This window comes from Microplitis mediator, chromosome 5 (genome assembly GCF_029852145.1).
Source record: "Microplitis mediator isolate UGA2020A chromosome 5, iyMicMedi2.1, whole genome shotgun sequence".
NCBI classification, from domain to species: Eukaryota; Metazoa; Arthropoda; class Insecta; order Hymenoptera; family Braconidae; genus Microplitis; species Microplitis mediator.
Window position 1 is genome coordinate 14,255,347 of NC_079973.1, and position 12,119 is coordinate 14,267,465.

At 35.1% G+C, this 12,119-nt stretch overlaps 1 protein-coding gene across 1 annotated transcript in view; it reads left to right on the top strand.

Moving 5' to 3' along the window:
* The window catches only part of LOC130668622 (putative odorant receptor 69a), a 93,365-nt gene that overhangs the window by 24,768 nt on the left and 56,478 nt on the right, over positions 1 to 12,119 (top strand). The window lies entirely within an intron of this gene.

Below are 12,119 nucleotides of genomic sequence, written 5' to 3' on the forward strand. Positions count from 1 at the left end.
GAGCTGCCAGTACTTAAGCTAGGTGATCGTGCTTACTACCCAAACCGTCATTTTTCGAAAAAATCTGATCGGTACTGTGCTACATCCACCGGCAAAGGCGCGGCAGAACGAAGGTTCACTAAGAACCAACGTCACCGGGCCTGACGTAGACGGGCCCCGCCCTCAGAAGTAAGTCCGAAGGAAAGGGCAGCATTCCAGGCCCGTGTCAGCCTAGCTACACGCCGTCAGCGAGAGAGGCGTCACCAGGCTAGGGAACTGCACGCGCAAAGACAAGGGGGCCCCTGTCATCATTCGTGAGGTCAACCTCATTGTTTGTTAAATGGCGTTGAGTCGGATTTTTTTTCCACTTATTATTTCATTTAAAATTATTTATCTACAAAGAAAAAATTTATTATTGAATATTATTTCGGCAAAACTATAATTTATTGAATATTCGTTCGGTTTAAGGTGCTATTTATGGAATTAACATTTGTTATTTAGTAACTATTCTTTTAATTCAAAGTGAAAATTATTTATTTGAATATTTTTTTGTTAAAATTATATTTTAAAAAGTATTTCGTTGAGAAATTTAAATTTTGTTTTCTTAATGACTATTTTGTCATTAAAATCTATTTTCGTCTATTTGTTCTATGATACCAAGATGTCTCGACAAAAGTGCACTTAAAATGAAATTAAGGGACTAAGATTGTGTAAAGATTACTTCATTTATTTATACAAAATTTTATTCTAAAATTTATTTACTTCTTACCCATTTTAAGTACGCTTTTGCTGATAAATATTTTCGGTTACTTTCTAAATAAAGTGTTTCCAGATGGCCTTTGGGTCTTTACAATTACTTGAGGAGTCATTCAAATCACATTTAGGTGGTTGCTCTAGCATTTTGAAGAATGTCAGAACAAAGAAGCCTGAATCTTTTAAAAACATTTTTAAAACTACATTATATCTTATCAGTATAAATTTGTTTGAATGTAAAATTTGGTCACCTACTAAATTTTTACAAGAGAAATAAAATTGAATATAGTAAAACAAAAAATATAAAGTTCAGCGTCTAACCTGAACGTTACATAATTGATCATTTTCATTTTAACTTTTTTCTTTAATGAACATTGTGCTTTTTTATTCTTTCACTTCTGTGGAGAATGATTAAAAATTGGCATAAGTTTTTTACTAAGTTGTTGAACAACGTACCAAACGGTCCAAGCAAAATTTTGGATCCAGATCTCCCAACTCATGCTGAGTATTCTACACAACATCGATAATGATAACCCATGAAAATATTGTCTGATATAGCCTGGAAATAGGCCATATCAGACAATATATGTACCGATAAGATTTGATATTTTGATATGGACATATCAGACTATATATAGTGAGATTAACATTGTTATCTCGGGAACTAAATTTATATACACTAATGCAAAAAATTGAAGGAGCCGAAAAATTTTATAAATTTTTTATTGATTTTTGGAGGGCTGTAACTTGGTGAAAAATAATCGTATCAAGATTAAAAAAAAAGCATTTCGTAGCTTAAAATCTCTAGTTTTGGTGCATTTTTTTCAAAATTTTTCAAAAGCTCCAGTTATTGCGCAAACATGAGAAATACCGCGAAACAAAAAATTTCTAAATTTTTTTTTTTTTTTTTTTTTTTTTCCGAAGAGCCCACGAACCGCGGAAAAATACTTTCAACTAAACAAATGCATAGCTCGTTCAGCAAATTTAATCAGCTTCAATTTGGTTTTATTTTTAACCTCGTAAGACAATTTGTCGCAGAGATATCAGCTTTCAAACAGCAAGAAAAAAAAAGCCAGCACTTTATGATGCTCTGACTCAGTGGTTAGCCACCAACATTTACTATGCAGTCTGTGAAAGTTCATCATATCAATTTCTGATATCGTCATCGAATAAGTGATGTGAACTTTTTTTTTTTTTAGCAACGTCGTCCGCAAAATGCGTTTACTTGCTGAATTTCTGCCCCAGGGGTAGATAACCGGAATGTTACCATATTACCATCTTGTAGGACGCCAAGTTTATCAAAAAATATGAAGGCCTGCGGTGGGAGGCACGCAGTGTTGGCGTTACGTATATACATGTCGTGGTCGTTTGTATCCTTGATTTTCTTTATTTCATCATTTTCAATTAGCGGTAATTTAGCGAAGTGATCTCGGGTCAATTTCAAGATGAAACTGTCGATTCTTGGGATGTTAGCGATGTTATATATGATTTCATTGCTAATAAGTTTCTCTCAGAAGAGGTTTTGGCGCCCTCTAGGGGGCGTCAGACCAAGCAAGTACCACCCTCTTCCTGGGTTCTGAGACTATTACTCCAACCGTTAGCGGTGCCCGCATGTTTTGCACCTTGTAACATGTGGCAACTCCGTGGTTGCAGGAAACAAATAGGTACCTCTACGTGGGTGAGACCTACCCTTTTGGCTGTTTTAAAATTCTAAGGTATATAAGCCCGTACACAATACTATCACAAGCTATAGTTAGCAAATGATATTCACTTGGGGATGACGGTAGAGGGCAATCTTTAATAGTTGCTGTCCTAAGATCCAAGTGGGATAATGTGGAAGAAACCCTTTTAGGGTAATGAGTTATGCTGCAACTCACCACTTATCTGCAGCCTGTAGACCAATCCAGGGAATTGGTACCATGGGGGCCCCATTCCAAGCCCCATTTCGGCTAGAGTCTCTTTATTTCCTGGGATGAAAGGAATGGGGGGCCGAGTGAGGTAGGACTCGTGGTGGCTGTAGTTAGATACCACACGCAATGGGGATTTTTGATTATACCCCCGGTAAATGTCCACTCTTGGTTTCGACTGAGAGTGTCGTCTGGGTAGAAGAGATGGGACTTCGCAACGCGTGTGTGCCCAAAAGGGCGAGGAAACGGCTTCCGTGGAGGAGGTGGACTTAGGTCCCGTTACATCAATTAATTATTAATAAGTTTCTTGTCATTGGAGTTGCTGGATCTGTATAGGCTCAAGCACGCTTTAAGTGTTTTGCGCTCAAATGATCTCAGTTTTTCCATTACCGCTGCACTGGTATTCCACCATATTGGTGCAGCGTAAGTGAGAATCGGTCTTATTAATAATTGATAGCAGATAGTTTTTGCTCTCCTGTTCAGGTGCTTGCAATAAAACAGCCGTCAATTCGCCATAAATGCTGCTTTTGCTTTGTCGATTTGAATGTCTATGTGCTTGTTGAGTCTAAGTAATTGGTCCAAGTATACTCCTAAATATTTTACCATAGTTTTATGCGGTACATTTATGATATTATCAGTACCTGGAATTTTTGCCTTAAGTGCAAATGTGTTCAGTCCTGGTTTACTACTTTTAGAAAGGTAGTGGACGGATCGTCTAAATATAATTGTTTCACACTTTGCCGGATTTATGCGCAGATTCCAGGTCTGATAATACTTGTCTATGCTGTCAAGAAGCTCTTGGAGTATTTACCTGATGTTCTCGGGTGATTTGCTCGCTACATATACAATCAAATCGTCTTCAAATGCTATGGCCAGTGATTTGTCAGCGTTTAGGTTGAATAGGTTGAGCAGTGATGCTGTGAATATATTGAACAGGATCGGCGAGTTTACTGTACCCTGCTGGAGTCCCTCTGTAATACTGAAGACAGTCCTTGATGTATTAATGCCATCCCATACAACGAAGGTTTTATATCGTGGGTAATGTCCCATATCAATAATATCATCCAGTCGGGGAATTTTATTCTGGTTAGTTTGAAAATGAGCCCGTTTAGCCACACAGAGTCAAATGCTTTCTCTAGGTCGATCAGCAGCGCCCCCACTAGTTGGTTATAATGCAATTGCTGTTGTACGTCTGATAATAAATTACTAATTGCGTGAACTGTCGAGTGATTGTATTTGAAGCCGAATTGTTGATCTAGTATGATTTTATTTTCTGTGCAGAACCTTTTGATGCGAATATTAACTGATTCGAAGACTTTGCTGATGGTGGAAGTGAGGCTGATCGGTCTATAGCTTGTGGCTTTTGCTGGATTCTTTTTTTTAACTTCCCGCTAAGAAAATCGACGATTTTCGAAAAATTGGGAAGTTATTGTTTTCACCCCGATTTTAAAAAGTCGAGTTTTCAACAGATGTCGACGTTTTGAGGTCCTAGGAAGCTATTCTGACTATTTTCAGAATGATGTCCGAGTGTATGTGTGTGTGTGTGTGTGTGTGTGTGTGTGTGTGTGTGTGTGTGTGTGTGTGTGTGTGTGTGTGTGTGTGTGTGTGTGTGTGTGTGTAAACTCTTTGTAACTTTTTAACTGATGAATCGATTTGGATGGTCGAGGTGGCAATCGAAAGAGCTTGATTGCTCTCAACTTTCCTGCAAATTTCAGATCACTTGATCAAGTAGACTCGAAAATATTGGTGAATTACGAAAAAAAAAATTTTATTTTTTTAGTGTTTTAGTGATTTCTCAGGAACGACTTGAACGATCGACTTCAAAATCTAATCATACCTCAACCATCTCAATCGGTTAATTTGTTCGAGATATATCGTTGGCGAAAGAAATGATAAAAAACGGTTTTTTTCGATTATCTTTGAAGTGGCTTATCCGATCAATTTCAAAATCTAATGAGCTCTAGAACTCAATAAAACGCGCCGATTGCCACCTCTAACGTCAAAATCGGTTGATTAGTTCAAAAGATATTGGCGCTGAAAAGTTAGAAAAATAACATTTTATGTTATTTTTTCCGGATAAATCAAAATGTAATGTGCTAAAATGTATCTGAAATCATATCAACTCTTTCTCAGTATAGTCTCTTTCGATCATCAGATAATGTCATGTAACTTGTTCCTTAGTTTTAAACATATTGTCAGCAAAAAATTGAAAAAACCCAGTCTTTAATGTTTTTCTCGGATATTCCATATATTATTGCTCTGACCTAAGTCAGAACTCATTCAAATCTTGAGTTTGATCACTGACATTGATTTCTGCCTCAATACATGTACTTCAGAGAACATAATCGAAAATAAAAATTTAAAAGCCGCTTCTTCATTAATGATTTTTGATTCTTAACTTTTAAACTCTAGCATAAAACATTACTTGTTAGATCTTGAAAAGCTCATAAAAAAATGATTGCATGTCATAGCATTTCCGAGCTCGAAGAGCTCGAAAATATATTCACAGTGATGTTTTCAAGCTCCTTGAGCTCGAAAACAGCGGGAAGTTTTGGGGCTGGCCCGCAGGGCCAACCGACGCCCAGAATTTTTTTTTTGATGATTGGTAGCGCCTTAGCTTTTTTCCAATTCTTCGGGAAGTAGTACAGGTTTAGCGCGTTGTTAAATATGACCATTAGGGCATGGATTATGCTGCCAGACAAGTGTTTTAATACAATTGTTGGGATGCCATCATTACCACTTGACGTTTTGTTGGGTAGTTTAATCAGGATTTTATTTAACGATACACTATTTACAAAAAAGTACTCTTTCTCAGCTTCTTGTTTGGGATGTGACACTGGGTTCGTATCTGAGAACTCCATAAAGGCCTTGTTGTTATTGCGGGCATCTTCTAGTCTGAATTTTATATTTTCTGCTTCTAGATCAACAATTTCTTCAAGCCTCGTTCCATTATTCAGATACCTTGCCGAGTTTATGGACTGGAAAAATTCTCCTATAACATTAAGCTTACTCACTGGATCTGCGATGCTGATCTTGTCAGATTTGGTGACATTTAATTCGTCCTATTGTATCTTATCCAAGGCTGGGTCTCCACGTTCTTATATCTGGTCTCCAACTTTGATAGGGTTTTCATTTCTTAAGAATCTGTTCACTTTCGGAAAAAAGTTGTTGGATCCTTGTGGTTAATTGCTTTTAGTTGACTAGCACAGTAATTGAATGATGCTTTGGCAAACTCTGCTCTCAGCTCTCCTTTCAGCAGTTTTATGATATCTTTCGCTTTCTTAATTTCCACCTGATATTTTGTTGGGTCTTTCTTTTTGCATATTATGCATTTTGGTTATTATTGCAGCTTTATTTTTATGGAGTTTCTTAATCCTGGTATTTAAATATTTGTGAATATTGTTATATGGTTTGAATTTGGGTGTGACTTCCTCGATTGTGTCCAATATTACTTGGTTAACTTCGCTGATATGTTCGTCTATTTCGTCTGTTGTTAAATTGCGGTTTATTGGGATGACTGTTTTATAGTTGGATTGAAGTTTGTTGGCAAATTTACTCCATTTAGTGGCTTTGTAATTAAATCGGTGCAGTTCACTGTGCTCATTACTGTACTTCATTTTGTTTGGTAGTTTGATGGTGAATTCAAGTGCCTGGTGGTCGCTATCATATGAGCATGTGTTGATTTTGCCTGGTGTCCAGTCCGTGATTTCGAGGTTGGTGATACAGATATCCAATAAGGTCTGACTGTCTAGTCGGGATGGAGTTAGGGTTGTGTATATTTTTGCATTATATCTGAGGGCTTAAGTTGCTTTCCATTTTCTAAGGTATCGGCCTCTTTCATTGTCGGCATGATCACCCCACTCCATTCGTCTTGCATTGAAGTCACCCGCAATTACGAATGCGTTTTCTTCTTGTTCAAGTTTTAGCTTATTGAAGAGACTGTTCAGTTCATCTATAAAGATTTTACGAGTGGAATTCGTGGCATATAAGCTAATGATATAAATATTTTTAGCGAAATTATTGAGTTCTTTGAGCTTGATTATTGTGAACTTAATTACCTCGTTATCTGCAGAAGATAGCGCGTTAACAGTTTCAAACTCGATGCCTTTTTTAATAATGACAGCTGTTCCTCCTCCTTGGATAGATTTTGGTCTATAAGTTCGTATTATGTTATAATTTTTGTATGTAATGATATGATTCTGGATTATTTTGGTCTCTGATATGAGGGCTATATCTGGATTTTTTGCTTCTAATAATTTTAGCAGCTCTAGACACCTGTAATTGTGTTAAATGGAGTTCACATTTATTGCGTATATACTCAGCGAGTTTGAATTAGCACAACTTGGGCTCTTATTCATTTTCCCTGGGTTTTCGGCCTTATTCGCCATTATTGATTCCTAGAGTCGTATATAGAAAGTTGACTCTTTCGTTCAGGTTTTCGATTAATGCCCCCTGGTTGTTTATTTGCCTTGATATATTATGGATACCCATTATTATTTCTTTTGCCCACTGCGGGGGATCACTGGGTGTTGATGTACTTGTACTCGAATAGGATTGTGTGTTTGTGCGTCTATTAGCTGCTCCAAAGGTTTTCTCGTTGTTGTTATTATTAAATTGCATCGCTGGAAGTTTTGGCCACATATTGTTGTTGATTGGACCATTCAATGAATTACCTCGATTGGACTGGTCGCGGTTGTTGAGTAGGTTAGGATTTAAACTGTTTGTAGGTCTTGTATTGTTTCTTTCTAAATGTTTTGCTTGCTGTGTTAACTTTATTTTTCGTTGTTTATCTGCATATTTGAGGAAAGGGCATCCTCGGTATGACGCCGGGTGTCCTTTTTGGTTACAGTTGATGCATACTAGCTCAGCTTTATCTTGCTCCTTAGGTATCGGGCAGGTGCCTCTTTCATATAATTGTTCGCATTCGACACAGCGGTATAACATTGCGCAGCTAGAGCTGGAATAACCGACTCTCTGGCAATTTGTACACTGAGTTATCTTTTTTTTTTATCAAGTGCTCCCAATACGCAATATGACAAGCAATATGCTGTATGCTGGTTAACTCTTTTTTCTTGCTATCTGGAGTCATTTGAATAATGAAGTGCTGTTTTTTAAACTTGCTTCTTTTGCATTCAATTGGTATCACCTTAGTTATCGTGATTTTTAATTGTAATTGATTTATCTCCTCCTGGATGTCAGCTGCTGAGTAATTCCCGTAGATGTTTTTTAGGACGACTGTTTGTGGCTTTATCTCTCTTGGAGTGTATGTGTAGAATTGAATATTAAGTGAGAGAAGTTTGTTTTTAATTGCTTCATAGGTGTTTCTACTAGCTGCTTGTATAGTGTGGCTACGATTATTTTGTTTTATCCTAAAATCCTTTTTGTCAATTTCGGGACATTTTAGTTTATCGCATGTGTCTTTGACGTCTTCTCCCATAATAAATATGGGCAGTTGTCTAAGTTGTTTTTGTGGGCGCTGCTGCTCTCTGTTGGTCGGAGTCACAGCCTGTTGGCCTTGCTCCGTCAGTATTGTTGGTTGCGATTCGGCTGTCAACTCATTGGTCTCATTATCGAGACTGGCATCTTCATCTGTTCTTATTGCTTCAAATTTATTATCACATTCCATGCTGTCATTCGGGTCTTGTGGGTTCAGTTGCTTCTTGGCTGTTTTTCTTGGGTGCATCCAGGTTCCATCGCTTTGGCTTGATGTTGCTGGTACTGAGTCCTTGTTCTCTCTGTGTCTGTTAGCAGTTTTTAAATTAGAATGGGTGCGTTTGGGTCACCAGTTGTTATCTTGCATTGTGAAAGTATATTCTTATATTGTTTTTCAAGGATTAGCGAGTTAGTGACAACTCTCGGTATATTTCTCCTTATCGCCTTAGATAGCGTTTTATCAATGGCGTCGTGCGCACCTTTGCGTTTATTGCCACTTGACGCCATTGCGAGCGTCAGAATGTGGGCTTCTTTATTATTAGTATTTACTATATTTATCTGGTGTTGTGAGAAGAATTATGTTTTGATATAGGTGACGAACGGTGTTCGCTACCTCACAGTATTAATTGTTAGATGTGCACCAATTTTTATACTTGGGATATCACACTCTTTTTAATCGTTATCACAACGCAATGTTTACGACGCCACGTTATGATTGAGACTCTACTCTGCCAAATCACAAACTTGTAATATAAGGTTGATTATATCTATTGGCAGGGTGCGCGACGAAAACGACATCTATCGACCGCATTAAATCATCCTCAAAAAGCACAGAGAGAATACGCAAAGTCTTTATAAACAAATAATTAAAATTTATAAAGTTAAAATTATTTTCAAAGTTAAAATTATTAATTTGCATTAAGTAAAGAAATTAAAGTGATTTCAATTAAACGTAATTTTAAATTTAAAAACTCAATAATTAAAAATACTTCGAGTTAAACATTTGTAATTTAAAAAATTCCCCGTAATAATTTCTAGCCAAAGATGAACATCATGGATGGAGATGTATAAAACTTGCAATTACTATTTCTGTCAGTATTTTTGCAATTAACAACACAACAACTACTTGTTCTTATTTTTTACCACTGCTTTCATTTAACTATTTACAAGACAAGTGCGATTTAACGCGTATTTTGTCCACTGCAGGCGCTACAATCGATTCGATTGTCCCCACCCTATACTCCGCACCCTGCCATATTGGATAAAATTGAACCTAAGAAAATGGAAGACATCAGATAAATGATTGATTTGGTTATTTGTATTATATTCAATTGTGTTACTGTTTATAGAGCAACGAGACCATTAACGAGATACCCACCAGTAACGGGGCAAGAACTACTTCTATTGGTAAAAACAATAATAAGAAGTTAACGATTTTTAAACTTATAGTCCAGTCGGCAAGTGATTTAAATGGCGGTCCTAGTAGATTAAGCGAGGCGGAGACCGATTTTGACGATATTTTTTTGATTCCGCACTAAAAAAGGATTTCCAAAAAAGTTGAACAGGTTTCCCGTGTTGCTTTTGATTATTTAAATATTTAAAAATAAGTTCTTAGTTAACTTTTAAATATCTCGGAAACGATAGGGAAATCGGGAAAAAAAATTAAGAATAAAATGTAGAGAAATAATCAAAGAAAAAAATGAGACCAATCCGAAGTCTATACGACTAATAGTTTACGAGATATGATTTTTTTAATGCAAATTAATTTTTCGCCGCGCGCGCGGGAGTAAACAATTACCTGGAACTTTTTGAAAAATGCATAAATTAATAAAAATTTTTTTCTAATTCGTAGTTCTTACAATTCAAGCCGATAAACGAAAAGTTTCAAATCGAAAAAATAATTTTTTCGATTTTTTACATTAAAAAAACCATTTTTTGGTTTTTTGGATTTGAAAAATCAAAATTACCAAAAAAATTTTTTTGATGCAAATACAATTATTCTATTAGTTAAAATATACTCCTTAAATGAAAAAATAATCTAAAAAAAAATTTTTTTCTACAAAAAACAATCGATTGAAAATTTTAAATTTTATGTCGCTGGCCCTATCCATTTAATGAGTAAGACAGAGATAGCAATATATGTCTGTCACTCTAATCGCTGGTCGAGCGCCGCTAGTGGGGGATTCACAATAATAATAAAGGTATATACGGTGGTCATAATTCGAAATATCCAAATCGTTTTACTTTTTTTTTTATACTCCAAACTTTTGTAATAGAAATTTTTTTTTTTATTCAAATTTTTTTTTTTTTTTTCTTTAATTTCTTCTGTGTGTAAACAAATTTTTTTTTTTACAAAACTTTTTTTGCAAAAAAAAATTATTTATCTGAAAAATTAATTTTACAAAAATTTTTTTTTTATCTCAACTTTTTTTGCGTGAAAAAAATTATTTTTTTTTATCGATTGAAAATTATTCTTTGAAAATATATATTTCAAACAGTATATCTGCTGTAATTATAAAATTTGACATTTAAAAAATTTAAATATTAACTGTACTCCACGATGAAAGATTTAAAAATTTTACAGTAATCTAAGTTCAACCTTTTAGGAATCAATAAATATTTATTTTATTAATACTATTGTAAATAAGGAATGGTTTGGATATAAATTACAATCATTTTTAAAAATATTAAGATTTATTTAAGAACATTAAGTACAGGTTAAATTACTTTTATATCACGTTAAATACAATTATGAAAATTTAAAAAAAATTATTACATGACGAATAAATTCCTTTTTACAAAAACGATGGACCTGGAATCGCTTCATCCATTGAAAAATTGTCTTCCGATGTCTCTGCAATACGTGATGATACAAAGTTCCCAGTGGCAACATTTTCATCGTCATTCTGTTACGTCCCAGCCTGCTCATCAGATGGCTCTGCCAATTTTAAAATCTTAAATAATAATAGACCGACCTGAGACCCGCCAAATCGATATATTTAAATAATAGAATAATAATATATTTTCTTTATAATAAATATTAATAAGTATGCACTTAAAAATGATCAAGTAGATAAGATATTTTTAATGCATTATAATATTTATTCATCATCGACAATTTCTCTAAAAGAATGTTAATGAATAAAAATAGATAAGAATAATTGTACGACAAATAATGACTGTTAAAAGAATATAAAAAGTGAAATTAGTTTTTCCACGAAAAAGTGAAAACATTGAAAAACATCGTCCGACTGCTGACGCAACAGCATCCGCGTCGAACGATGATAACGAACTCCCTCTTTTTGGGAATAAGGCCCTAAAACCTTATCCCACTTTTCTCAAGGGTGTTGGCTCATGTAAAGATATAAAAAGCCGATGCCCAATGCATCACCAGCTCAGCTCACACTCGTACACTCTCACATCAACCAGAAATTATAATAGTGCGGCTTATAACACGCAAGTAAACTCCCGGTTTAAATCGATTATATTATTCTTTTGACACGAAGTTATTTGTCACATAATAATTGTAAACCCAAGTGTATATTTATCCCAATTCTTCGACTATTCTATTTTATATGAATAAATCAAACATATTTATTCTTTAAGTCACGACCAAGTTATTTCGAGCTTTCGAGAACTACCCCGTATCCGAAGATCTACAGTCACGTCCAATTCAAATAATTCGCGCCGGCAACTCACAAGCCGACACGACTCCAGGACGTAACAATTCATTGAATCCCCAAAAGTTTGGAGTATAAAAAAAAAAGTAAAACGATTTGGATATTTCGAATTATGACCACCGTATATATCTTTATTATTATTGTGAATCCCCCACTAGCGGCGATCGACCAGCAATTAGAGTGACAGACATATATTGCTATCTCAGTCTTACTCATTAAATGGATAGGGCCAGCGACATAAAATTTAAAATTTTCAATCGATTGTTTTTTGTAGAAAAAAATTTTTTTTTAGATTATTTTTTTATTTAGGGAGTATATTTTAACTAATAGAATAATTGTATTTGCATCTGTTACGTCAAAATAACAC